The sequence below is a fragment of the Dermacentor andersoni genome, chromosome 4, assembly GCF_023375885.2.
Source record: "Dermacentor andersoni chromosome 4, qqDerAnde1_hic_scaffold, whole genome shotgun sequence".
Lineage (NCBI taxonomy): Eukaryota > Metazoa > Arthropoda > Arachnida > Ixodida > Ixodidae > Dermacentor > Dermacentor andersoni.
In genome coordinates this window covers 197047690-197060766 of record NC_092817.1, presented here as the reverse complement: position 1 = coordinate 197060766, position 13077 = coordinate 197047690, and positions in this window count along the sequence as shown.

Sequence of the window (13077 nt, the reverse complement as noted above, 5' to 3'; positions counted from 1 at the left end):
TCTTTATTATGAAACTATGGGTTTTTTTTTCTTTTGTGTGCGTTTGCGTGCTTAGACCGCGATGATTCGATTTACAGGTTCTCGCGTTCAGAGTCACTTCAAGAGTGACATATGGGCTTGGCGAACGTGGACGCCTTAAGTCCTGCTGTCTATTACGCATACTCAAAAAAAAAAAAAAAAAAAAGCGAGGACACCCCACATCGTGCCCTTACCACTTATCTCCGATTTGCGCGCTCTTAACGTGCGGGCCCCCATTAGGCCGTATGTGAACACTGCGCTATGTAGACACGGTGGCCCGATAATTACCGAAACGTTTTATTAAACATATCCATTGAGCGTTCGCACATTGTGCATCTCCGTCCACGAGCGGTAGCTCTTCAAGCCACGCGTTCCGATAGAAGCGCAGCCAATACTTTGACGCCTACGTTCATTCGTAAAGATCGCTTTAGGAAGCAGCTCTGTAGGAAGTCGCAAAGTTCGCCAGCACCCGTCGTAGCCGTGGCGTTGCGCGGCCAAGGTCGCGGGATCGAGTCCCGGCCACGGCAGCCGCATCTCGATGGGGGCCAAACGCAAAACAAAGTTAGTGAATACCGTGCTTTGGGTGTGCGTTAAGGAACCGCCGGTGGTCAAAATAAATCCGGAGTCCCTCACTACGGCGTGCCCCATAACCATATCGTGGTTTCGGCGCGTAAAACCCCAAAATTGAATATTGAAAAAAAAAAGTTTTTAAGCTTACAATGCAAAAGCCGACTGGATTCTTCTATATTGTGTGCACTGTTAGACGGCGCGAAAACCTAGCAAGGTAGGACAACACGGGCACAAATCAAACCACTTTTCAAATAATTTTCATTCAAACATCACATGATGTTTGGGGGGCGTGGAGGAAAAAAAAAAGGCATCTACTAGGCTTGACCGTATCGGTGCCCGCTACAAACGGCAAGCAGTGGCAAAGCGTGGGATAACTAAACGTGGTTACAGGGTTTGCGGTGTAGAGATACGTTAAACAACAGGCACAGGAAAGAATGTCAGCACCATCTAGCAGAACATATCAGACGACTAAGTTGGCAAGCAACAACAAACGTACAATTTAGCGTGAAATTATATAAAGACGGCAGTAAGCTCAGTAATGAGGCAAGAATACACGGTGGAAAGCACGAAACACAGGATGCACAAAAATATGGCTGATAAGAAGTGCAGAACGCAAGCGTCAATAAAGACTGGGCAGATTCGATATACAAGCACAGGAAAAAAAACTTAGACATGCGTGAGAATTACGACTATCTTATCCACGAGTGCTTGAATTATATTAGTCTCATGATTATCTCCCGAGCGCTCATTTAATAAAACGCTAAGCTATATTTCAACAATCGTTTTCCATAGTGAACGTTCCAGTTTTCAGGTTTACATGTAATGTAAAGAGAATGGTTTTCTTGAGGTCCCGCTAAGTCATCCAATGTGTAGTCACGTATACACCTATATCAGTTTTGTAGTGTAGAACAAGACTGTAGGGGATACAATAAGTTTTACGCTGGTGAAGTTGAAATTATTAAACAATTCCGCTGTATGTGAGGACGAACGTTTCTACGACTACGCGAACGACGCAGTTTTGCTACCACAAAGTCCGTTTATGTTTTCTAGCGTGGTCGTGGACCGGACTAGGCCGCCATAACTCAAAATCTAGTAATATGAAGGATATATATGCATAATAAGACATTCACTGAGGCCGTAACAAATGAACAGTAACGACGCACATTTATCGACCCGTGCACAAGAGTCTGCGGACAAGGTAATTACGACGCTCGTCTCATTGCATGTTTTCTGAAAAGCACTCACTTAATGTTTTGAAAGGGCGAACAGCTTCTACTTGAGTGTTACTGATCATGAGGGGAGGAAGATGAAAAACATTTCTGACGCAGGCGGCACGTTACGCAGGCGGCGTTATTAGTTCTTTTTTTGCAATAATATTTAAATTGTTTTCAAGAGCCAAGGCACTATTTAGCGGTAATGTCTGATTAGCTCCGCCGGCAAACTTACACTTGAAACAGTGGAAAAGAATAAGCTCTTGTTGTCGTCGTATATACGGTATAATGCACTTGGAAGAATTATCAATATTCACGATTTTCTTAGCGTAGAGCACAAAAAGGAAGGTGCCGAAAATGCTTCCCCGAGGAACAGCCAATGTAACTGGTCCTACTGCAAACGACGTCGGCTATAATATCAAGGCTGAAAGGATTTTTTGGTAATGCCTTAGCCCGCAGTGACGTAGTTCAAAATACCATCCCGCGCTGTCGAGAGGCACAATGAAGCTCAGCTTGGTTACGTGCGTACTTTTAGCGAATCTTGTCAAGGTCACGCTCGTTCCCCACCGTCTCAGAGTCGTCCGATTTTCCAGCGTCGAGCTTCCCGTTTCGGCTCCATACATATACATCCAGCCACTGACCTTTTTCTTTTGAACAGCCTCGCCTAGAAGGCGTTTGGAAATGGAGCACAAGTGTTCGTTGACAAAAAAAAAAAAAAAAAAAAAAAAGCACCACGTCGAAGTGTTTCAGAAATCTATGTTGGTCAGCCGTAGCCTCTTGCCTTCTCAAGGAATTCGTCTCTTTTTTGACGCCGGGCAAACTGCACGTTATTGGGCTTCCAGTTGGGCGGAACGCGGCGACAATAGAGGCACACCAAAGACTGGATTACAGACAACGAGGTCTCTTTAAAAGCCCTTGATTTCGACGTTCTTATTACGAGCGGTAGGCAGCACTCGGCATCGTCGATGCTTTTTCGGATTGCGCCCAGCTCAGCCCGCGACGCGCGCTGTTCTCCTCGTTCAAACGGGCGTTTTTCAGCTTTTACGGCGTCCTGCTATTCCAGCATTCCTGCGATTATTACCGCATGATGCGAATGCATCGTCGTTCACGTATACATTATACGCTGCGATTCTCTGCGCGGAGAACGGTTCGAATGGTTATGAACTCTGCGCACGCCTCCGACGCTTCCCGCAGATCCCTTCGACGCGTAGCTCTTCCCCTAGGTCATTCGCAGAATTGTCCCCATTATGAGCCCCATTCAGCTGCGAACAACAATCTCAAAGAAATCGGACACGATACGCACACTACATCAAACTATGGCAGCAGTGTAAGCCAACTGGAGGCACAATTAGAGCAGAGATATCTCAATTAACGTGCGCACATACAAACGCAACAATTGAGGCGCGTCAAGATGTGCCCGTCGCGCTACCACCGCTACCAAGAAGCGCGACGTATACAGCGCCCCGAGCAGGTCCTGTTGAAACTGCCGACGGTCGCCGGTGGCTCCGCACGAAAACGCACAGAAGCCGCAGGCAGCAGTTGTCTTTCCCGCAGAGGGGTTCGGCAGCGTGCCGAAAACGGTGGTACTGTGGCGCTCTCGAGGACTTGGTTAGAATTCGGGAAACGGGTCAGCTCCGACTGCAAGCGCAACAGATGAGGCACGTCAGGTTGCGCCCGTCGCGCTAAACCCCGGCTGCCGAAAGCCTGATTGCGCTCGAACTTTGCTGCTTGTCTCGTTTTATGCCGGTTCGGGCGGCCTCTTTGCTTCGCGCTCTATGAACGGTGCATTCGATATCGTCGTCCCTCGTGTTGCGTCCCGTTTGTGCGGCGGAAAAGTGACCGCACGCCGAATCGGCCCTTACGAAGATGACGTCGCTGGAGCGACCGGCGGTGAAATTGCCTGCATTTTTAGCTACGTCGCCAACCGCACTCGTAAATCGCGGACCTATCTGCTGCTTGCCTCCGACAGTCCACCAGCGATTTCAATTCGCCACTCCAACTAAATGTTTTTCCCCTAGCGACCGCGCAGAGAACCAGCCGATCTAGGTTCTCAGAGCGTGCGCTGCAAAGTTGCCTCGTAGTTCTCAAATCGTCGTAATGCCGCCGTGTACAAGCCCGAAAAAAGAAATACGGATGCCGAAAGACTTTTGTTGTGTATGCGTGTCATCGCGGTGGCGAGACAGCAATGTATGCTTTCATCGTTTCTATAAAGAAGCAGACGACGCGCATCGGAGACCGACATGGATAAGAATATTGCAGCATAGGTGACTGATGCTGTGCCAGCTGGTTCATTTGAAGCACTTCACTCGGTGTGGCTTCTTTATTCCCAGCGAGTAGACCGTTGCTTTCTTGTTCTATATTTTAGATATGATGTTGGCGTTTGAAATCGCGGAGTGTGCTATGTTTAGGCGGGACACTTTACTAAATTAGTGACTACCTGGAACACCGCGTAGTTCGAGCATCAGACGCAGACTACACCTTATCACACGGATCGGCTAACGGTAAGGTGCACCCTATGGCCGACTCGCAAACTAAACTCATTTGCTTTTATCCCAAGATGCACTGACCAGGTAACTCAACAGTTTATAGCCTCGTTCTATCAGTGCAAAATATCCGTATTTAGCTTCTGAACGCACGACAGGCGATATTGACTATATTTTGCGGGATGCTATGCGATATAGTGCAACACGAGTCGCAGTGCGGAGTTGCCTACAAAGGCCCAAGACAGGCAAGCATCGTACCTCTAGCAGTGGAGCAACGTCGCGAACAAGTGTCAATTAAAACCTTCGGAGGCCCACTACGCACAAACACCTCCCTTTTTTAAACTCCGGCTGGCTTGAAAGGCTCTTTGTCTCTAAAAAAGGCTGATGCGGCTCGCTAGGCTAGCCTCACCTTTGCACGCACAGCGCAACTATTTCCTCGCTCAAATACTTGAGGCCGATCGAAATAAAGCCATCGGCCTGCAGCAAGGACCCTTCCGGCTTTGACGAAACACCTCGACTGTGTTTGAGAGCGAAAGAGCCGCCGTGAACCCGGATGTCGTAGCCATCTTTGTTTATTTGGACAGTGTGGCCAACACAAGGAACACATTCGGGAGTTGCGAATACGAAAGCAGCTACGTACGTCGCGAATATTTTCTTGGCTGACTGCATGCGTGGTTGATCGTAGAATTACAAATCCACTGTATAAGGGACGAGGCAACACGGCGCTCCGACACAACGCTGAATCGCTGTATTTATTAACAGTGTAGTGATGTTGTGCAAGTTGGCACGCAGTTAAGTAAGTACATAACACTCGACCAAGTATTTGCTGAAGTTGACGACCGGAGATGTATCTTTTTGAAGAATCGACTTGGTATGCAGTTAGCGCAAAAAAAAAAAAAAAAAAGAGTGGTTATACTATCTGAGAAAATCAAAGGCATCGTGGGCCCTTTCTTTTTTTTAATTTCGCGCCTAAACCACGTTGCACTAGTCTGACGTCACGAATTTCAACATACTTTCGATCGTTTCGTGCCTTTTTTGTTCAAGAAAACTTCCCGAAACTCAATTCGTCGAATCGTTGGTTCATTTAAGTGCGACAAAATACTTGCTTATCGATCAACTATACGCAACATGAGAATAAACTGTCCAGCTCTCAAGACGCCACGAGGTGCAAGCGCGGGCACTTCAAGCTCGCCTATCGTTCCTGCTGCTTTTTTCGCCAAGCAATTGGACTTCACTGATTGTACTACTGACGCTGCTGATACCGTACAGTAGTGCGAATTGGCAATTCATATTATAGCTTAGTATGCCTATTCAGCTTTCCGATAATTAAAGGTCTCTGTAGAGAGGAAGTGGCGGATGCGCCGTCCAATGATTAAATGCGAGCCTATATTCAACGGAGGCTTGAATCTGAGCGGCTGACTTTCGCCAGCAACAGAACCTACTGCAGCTAGCTAAGGCTCGAAAACAGTGTCCATTTAAGGCACTGCGCTGGTGAAGCCGCCTTTAATCGTCTCTATAAGTGAGGTTCATAGCAGTAACGTTGTTCGTGATAGTCGTTCGTAACGCTGTCAACTAACCGGTAAGCTGCGTGTAGTCGGTTTCGCGAGTTTTGAAACGCACTTGCCGGGACAATATATGCACGATACTGAAAAAGAAAAAAAAAACGACACAGAAGACAAATACGCCGGATTACAGTGAGCGATTTACCTACAATGCGCCGCGTTAGGACGTCGACAAAAGAATAGAGTTCGTAGAGGCAAAAGAATGGTAATCGTAGAGCATGGAACGGCGTTTCGGAGCTGCGTAGTTTCGGTGGTCTCTCCTGTTTCTTTTTTCGGCTAAGTGCCCGTGGTAACCCGGCGCACGTCGTGCCCGCTTCTCTTTCTCGCGATTTCTCGTTACCCAGGCAAGCCACGTTACGCAATGGCGAGAACGGACAAATGGCCCTCGCTTCATTGGATGTCGCGAAGAGGCCGCCGCGGACGAAGGACTGACGCTGCCGGGTGAAGGTCGGCCGCGGCGTGTGTTTGCGAGCCGGGTGCAGCGCCGACTGCACAGGCAGTTTCGTAATGCGCCGCGTAATTGTGCATCCCACGTGGCTGGGCGATGCCTGAATGAGCGGCGCACGCGTCTCGGTCCACCGCCGCTCGAGTCGCCCGTCGATGCGCGCAGGGAGACTGCCTCGCCGCTGTGCACGCGTGCGCTCGGAAGCTGTGCGAAAGCGAACGATTCATTGTTTGTTCAAACAGCGGTTGCTGCAGAAGTGCGCGACTCCGAACGAACTTCCCTCCCACGCTATTTGCTGCGAAGTTCTCGTGCCTGAGGAATCCCCTAGCGAATATCCTTCCTTAATTATTCTTATTTTTTTTTAAAATTTCGGCGCAGGAACAACGAAACTAGCAGTGTTAAATGTAAAGTTAGCGGTTCTTCCTTTCTTTTGAGTAACTGGCTGTTACCTTATGTGTAAGTGTTCTTTTTCTTTATTTGTTTGTACGTTCTTCGTAGATTTTCATTAAGTAGATTCTGCGCACGCTTTGGGTGAGCTACAATATTGCTGTATCTCCGACGATGAATTCCTCACTGCATTGCGTGCTCCTCCTCGCCCAATCGGTTCGCCCCTTTTCTTTTACGCCTTGTCTACCTCCTTGATCTCGCGCTCACGTATCTTTCTCAACAGTGCGCTTCGTGCTTCATTGACGCAGGTTAAGGCGGGAGGCTCGCACCCGACCTGTGTGCACACTATCTGCTCGCTGAGGCCACAAACGTTGGAGAGAGAGAGAGAGAGAGAGAGAGAGAATAAAGTGGCGAGAGGACGTCACGGCGCAGCGTGTGCGGCGCACAGCGGCGCAGAGTGTTACGTCACCGCGGGGCCTCGCGACAGATGACGCCTGTCTCGCGTTTCACGTTCGTCGCTGCTGCCGCCTCGGGTGCAGCGGCCGGCTGGGAAACAAACGCCGTGCAGGACCCTCCGAGGTTGTGTGCCGTGCATCGCCAACGCGGTCCGACAACCACCTTGCATTGACGGCTATTATTGGAAACAGGGCAATACATGTATCCCACATTTAGCGAAAACATAATGCAACACACACACACGCACACACACACACACACACACGCATATATATATATATATATATATATATATATATATATATATATATATATATATATATATATATTAGCACTTCTGAAGTCGCTACAACACGTCCTGATGTCCCCGTGTTCACAACACAAAAAATGGAGACCATTCACCGAGGAATTAATTTACTGATGATGATGATGATACGATGACGATGATGCGCTTCCAAAACGTGGCACGCACCTACAGGGAAGGACGGGTCAATAATCGGTTGTTTGTAAGCCCAATTAACGATTTGAGAAAAAATAAATGAATTCGACGCGGTAAAGCTGCGAATGAGACCGATGCGTGCACCTTCACTGTTGTTCTCCCTTCGTCCTCGCTAACTTGCGCCGTGTACTCCGCCGTGCAAGCACCCGTCAGACTGGCGCTCTCTGCCGATAGGCGACAAGTCATTTTGCGCCCCTCATTCGGCGACCGATCTCGTCCGTCGCGTCGGCTCGCCCGCTGCGCCAGGGCTCTCGGCGCACAAGGCGAACGCGCTGAGGGCACGCTAGGACTCGGCGCGCTGGGCCGCGCACCATGCTGTTCAGCTTTCTCCGTATTAAAGAAGAAACGCGAGTCCTGAGTTTTGGTTATGCATTTCACTTTTGCAATGTTCTTTCTTTCTTTCTTTCCCTTGAAGCGGCCTACGTTTGCTATCTATGGCTAAGCGATAAGTATATAGCCGGAATCGTCCGCGACGTTAGCGTCTACTCCATTTAATTAAACGAAGAAAGAAAGAAGGAGAGAGAAGTCACCGAAATTAACGTTTATCTTTGCACTTGCACCATAGGGTGCCTCGTGGCTTGCATTGTCGCTTTCGGACGTTAAACGCCGTCGCTTTTCGTTATAATCCCAGTTATAGTTCTGTATATATAACGACGTCCCGAAGGAACTTGGCATATGGCAGAGAAGGGGAGGCAAGATATCTGCCATAAAGTCGGCATCTGCACACAGCGTGCTCCGAAAGCCGGGTGCACCAGCGACTGCTGCTCGCGTCCTAACGCGACCGCCGTGCGGCTGGAAATCCGCCACGTCGTGCTTGTATGCGAACAGAGACCAGTGGGTGGCGATCGACAACCTGGCGTTCAACTTGTTCGCTGTCGCTGCTCGGCCGTTGTTCTAACGAATAACCACGATACTGCCGAATATCTCGTAGCTCGAAGGCTGCCACGGTATTTAAAGCCACTTTGTTGACCAGAACATAGTCTCGATGGCTGCTAAGCGCGTTATTAATGCATGGGCAGCACTTTTCAGCAAGGTGCAAAATACATAACGCATTCAGCAGACTCTGGGAGAGTAATAATCAGAATTGAGCAAATGTTTATCAATCAAAGTAGCAACAAGGCCACGTGGGAAAGAAGCCACCACGCCAAGAAAGAAAGAAAGAAAAATAAGGAAGGCTGGCTACATAGAAAGGTTGCTTCGGCCTACTTTGGGGCGAAATAAGTATTTGCATACAGTGCAAACTAGTACTGTTCCAATAAAAGAACAGCTTACCCAAAGAAGCCACACACGCGTGTGTACACCCCTTTTGCAACACGCTGGAAGGGAAAAATCCGTTTCGTCCCGGAGCCCGCCTGCCCCATAGTTTCCCCGTGCAGTTTACGTACATTGCACGGCGATCGTTCGAACGGCCGTGCGACTGGGCACGGCCCCTCCCACGGAGCAGAGCTCATTAAGGCCGACCTCGGTCGAGCAACTCGCCAAGGTCGTCGCCGTGAGGGAATACACGGCCGGCGCGGGGGAAACATCGAGAAAGCGTGGGCCCCGCTTATTGGGGCTCGCATTACTTTTCGCCCTCGCTCTTCGACTCGATTAAAAAGCGGGTTCTCTCTCTCTCCGTACCAATGCACTGAGCGCCACGCGTAGTAAGGAGAGGAGAAATACGCCAGCTGCCCTGCTCGGCGGCATGAATTAATCGCGAGACCGCTCGGCGAGGGGGCTCTATACAACGAAGGGACCTGTATCACGAAGGATGAATTATGTCCCTGCCCCTGCCTTTCCCACGTATTGTGAACGCTTCTACAAACATTTAGAATTTGTTAGCCAGTGATCGCAAAACGTATTAACAGGGACGCCTTTCAATATGTAGACGTTGAAATTAAAGCTACGAACATCCACTACAACGAACTTCGCCTGTACAACGAAGTAATTTTGGGTGTCCCCTCGCGACGGCCGAATCGTTGTTTTACACCGAACGCCACGTGCAGCTTTGCCGCCACTGCCCTCCGCAGACGCCAATGAACTGCATTCTGCGCTAGCAGCAGCGCCAGCGTCGCCCTTCCAGAGCGCGCCGATGACATTGACTGTCAAGTCCGGCTGCACTGTTCGATGAGTCGCTCAGCTTGTGCGCTGACTGTCGTAACACAGCAGCGGGCGCGACGACCAGCGAACACGTACGTCGAGTTGATGACGACATTCGTGTTGATGTAATCGTAACTGACGAGTGATGGCGTCTTCGCTGCCGGGAAGGACGGGAATGTCATACGAAAGCTACAGCCATGAAGAGCCCGTAAACAAGCAAGTAATTTTGGCGCCAAGGAAGGCGACAGCGCCAGTGCACTAGCTGCAGCTTTGCCTTGCGTGTGGCTCGCCCGTGTCGCACGCGGAGCGTGGCCACCATATCGGCGCAATAAAATGACGGCTGCAGTCGCACAGATCACGTCACACGAAATGTGCGCACGGCAACTTCTTTGACTATGTATCTCTTGAATTAGCGTTAAATATTGGTTTTCTCTTATGGAACGTGCTTAGAATGCTCTACTGTGAGTGGTGCGGTCCGCGACCTTTACAGCGAAGAGACCTGTATAACTAAGGATTTCGGAGGTGCCAAACACTTCGTTATATAAAGGCGTTCTACTTGTGCGCCGGGCAACCAAGCTCTGCTCGCGACGCTGGGAAGTGTGTCGCCGCGTCTCGCACTCCAGCTGGACTCCTCGGTTAGCCGGCGCCCCCTGGTCACAGTGCGCGCGTTAATACTGTTACGTTGCAGAAGTCACATATACAGGTATGTATTTAAAATGTTTACAAGAGAGACAACGATGCATAAACAAGATGGCTGTCGAGACCGACTCCACATGTGCACGTCAAATCGTCGTCTTCTGACTGGCGCCACTCGTCTTGGTTGCTCCGTAACGCAATCCCCGTCTCGGCGGTATTTACAAGCGAAGTGAACTCGCGGCAAAGTAAGACTTTGGCCGGGACACACGCACAACGTCTGTGGGAACACGCGAGTCAAGCGGAGCGATCTCGTAGTTCACATCGCCAGGCTGTCGCAATATCGTGTAAGGCCATGTGTAGCGCGGCAGCAGCTTTTCAGAAGAGCCGGCGCGGCGACATGGCGTCCATAGGAGGACAACGCAGCCAGGAGGAAATCGAACGTCCCGATGTCGGCTGTCGTACCGGAGTGCGGCCTGATGCTCAGTGAGCCGGGAGCCGGCAATATGGCGTGCCGTGCGAGCCCGGGCGAAGACGTCTTGAGCATATTCAGTGGGAGTGCTCGTCGAGGAAGGAAGCAATGTGTCAAAGGGCAAAGAAGGGTGGCGGCCGCGCAGAAGGTAAAAGGGTGAATAGCCAGAAGTCTCGTCACGGGACGAAATTATAGGCGACGGTCACTAAGGGTAACGAACGTGCTGTCCCAATCACTGCGGTCGTCGGAAACGTACACAGATAGCATTTCCGTCAACGTGCGATTGAGCCGCCCCGTCAGTCCGTTTGTCTGCAGGTCGTAGGCGGCGGAAAGCTTCTGCTCGGCAGAGCAAGAGCGAAGTAGATCTTCGACTACTCGGGAAAAGAAGGTGCGGCCGCAATCAGTGAGGAGCTGCCGGGGTGCGCCATGGTGGAGGATGACGTCATGTAAAAGGAGATTTGCCACCTCAGTTGCACAGCTTGCGCTGAGGTGAGGTGGCCTGCTGAGGTGGCCTGAGGTGGCCTGCTGCAGGGGCGTCCTGCAACTGCTCGAGAACTGATATGTCCTGAGATGACGTGGTACAAGGAGTAAAAGTTGTGGTCCTTCAGGGTGTAGATAACGTCGTCGCGGAGCACGAACACGCGCAGCGTGGGCTCCAAATGTCCAGAATTGAGACGATCGATGGAAACACGTAAGCAGTCGTCACGTTGTCGTACAGCGCGGATGTCGTTGAGATCATCAATAGCCAGGACGCAAGAGTCGCTATCATGTGCATCATAATTAGGGCGGTCGACAGGATGACGGAAGAGGCAGTCGGCGTCCTTGTGCAAACGGCCTCACTTGTATAAAACAACAAACGAATATTCTTGGAGTCGTTGCGCCCATCTACCAAATCGTCCAGTGGGGTCCTTAAGTCAGGAGGGCCAGCACAAGGCGTGGTGATCGGTAACCACGGAAAATGCGCGGCCGTACGAGTATGGGCGGAATTTGGCAACTGCCCAAACTAACGCCAGGCACTCCGGTTCGGTAATTGAAAAATTTTTCTCGGCGGGCGTCAGGAGGCGGCTGGCGTATGCAATAACTCGCTCTGCTTTACGCTGCCATTGAACGAGTACAGCCCCAATTCCGTGGCCGCTGGCATCTGTGTGAAGATCAGTGGCGGCAAATGGATCATAATGAGCCAGCAATGGGGAAGCCGTGAGCAAGCGAGCGGAGAAGGTTTCGGTTTGAGCAAGGCCCCATGTGAAAGCAACGTCCTTAAGTAAGTCGGTGAGTGGGCGAGTGGCTTCGGCAAAATTCCTGATAACACGACGGAAATACGAGCATAGCCCAAAAAAGCTTCGTACGTCTGCGGTGGAAGACGGAATCGGAAAGTTTTAGACAGCGCTAATCTTGTCAGGGTCGGATTGAACAGCAGCGGCACTGACGAGATGGCCAAGAACGGTAATTTGACGTCGTCCAAAGTGGCACTTGGATGAGTTCGATTGCAGGCCAGCGCGACGGAAAACAGCAAGAATAGCCGTTAGACGCGTTAGATGAGTCGTGAAAGTTGGTGAAAAGACTGACATCGTCTAGATAACAGAGACAAGTGGACCATATATATATAGCCGCGAAGTAAGGAGTCCATCATTCTTTCGAAGGTTGCCGGGGCGTTACAAAGGCCGAAGGGCATAACCTTGAATTCATAGAGGCCGTCAGGTGTTACGCAGGCAGTTTTCTCACCGTCCGTGTCATCTACCGAGATTTGGCCATAGCCTGATCGGAGGTCTATCGATGAAAAGTACTTGGTTGGCTCCGTGCAAGCAGTCCAAGGCGTCATCAATACGCGGTAAGGGGTAGACATGCTTGCGTGTGATTTTGTTGAGGTGTCTGCAATCCACACAAAAGCGCCAGCTGCCGTCCTTCTTGACAAGCACGAACTGCAAGAAGCCTCGATAACGCCTTTAGTCAACATCGTATCGACTTCTCGTTGAATCACTTGTCGTGGAAAACGGTACGGCGGGCGGCATATCGGATTGGCGTCTCCAGTGTAAATACGATGGGTGACCACCGATGTCCAGGCTAAAGGGTGGCTGTCCAAGTAAAAAAAAAAATGTCGCGGTAAGTTTCCAAGAGACGGCGGAGGTCAGAAGCTTGTGTCGGAAGAAGATCAGGTGCAATCGTCTTGCTAAGTTCGTCTGTGGGAGTCGGTGAATCGGAGGTTCCTGTAGAGGGCGACGGAATTTCGGCGTCATGAGCCGATATCTCGCAACCGTTCACAGG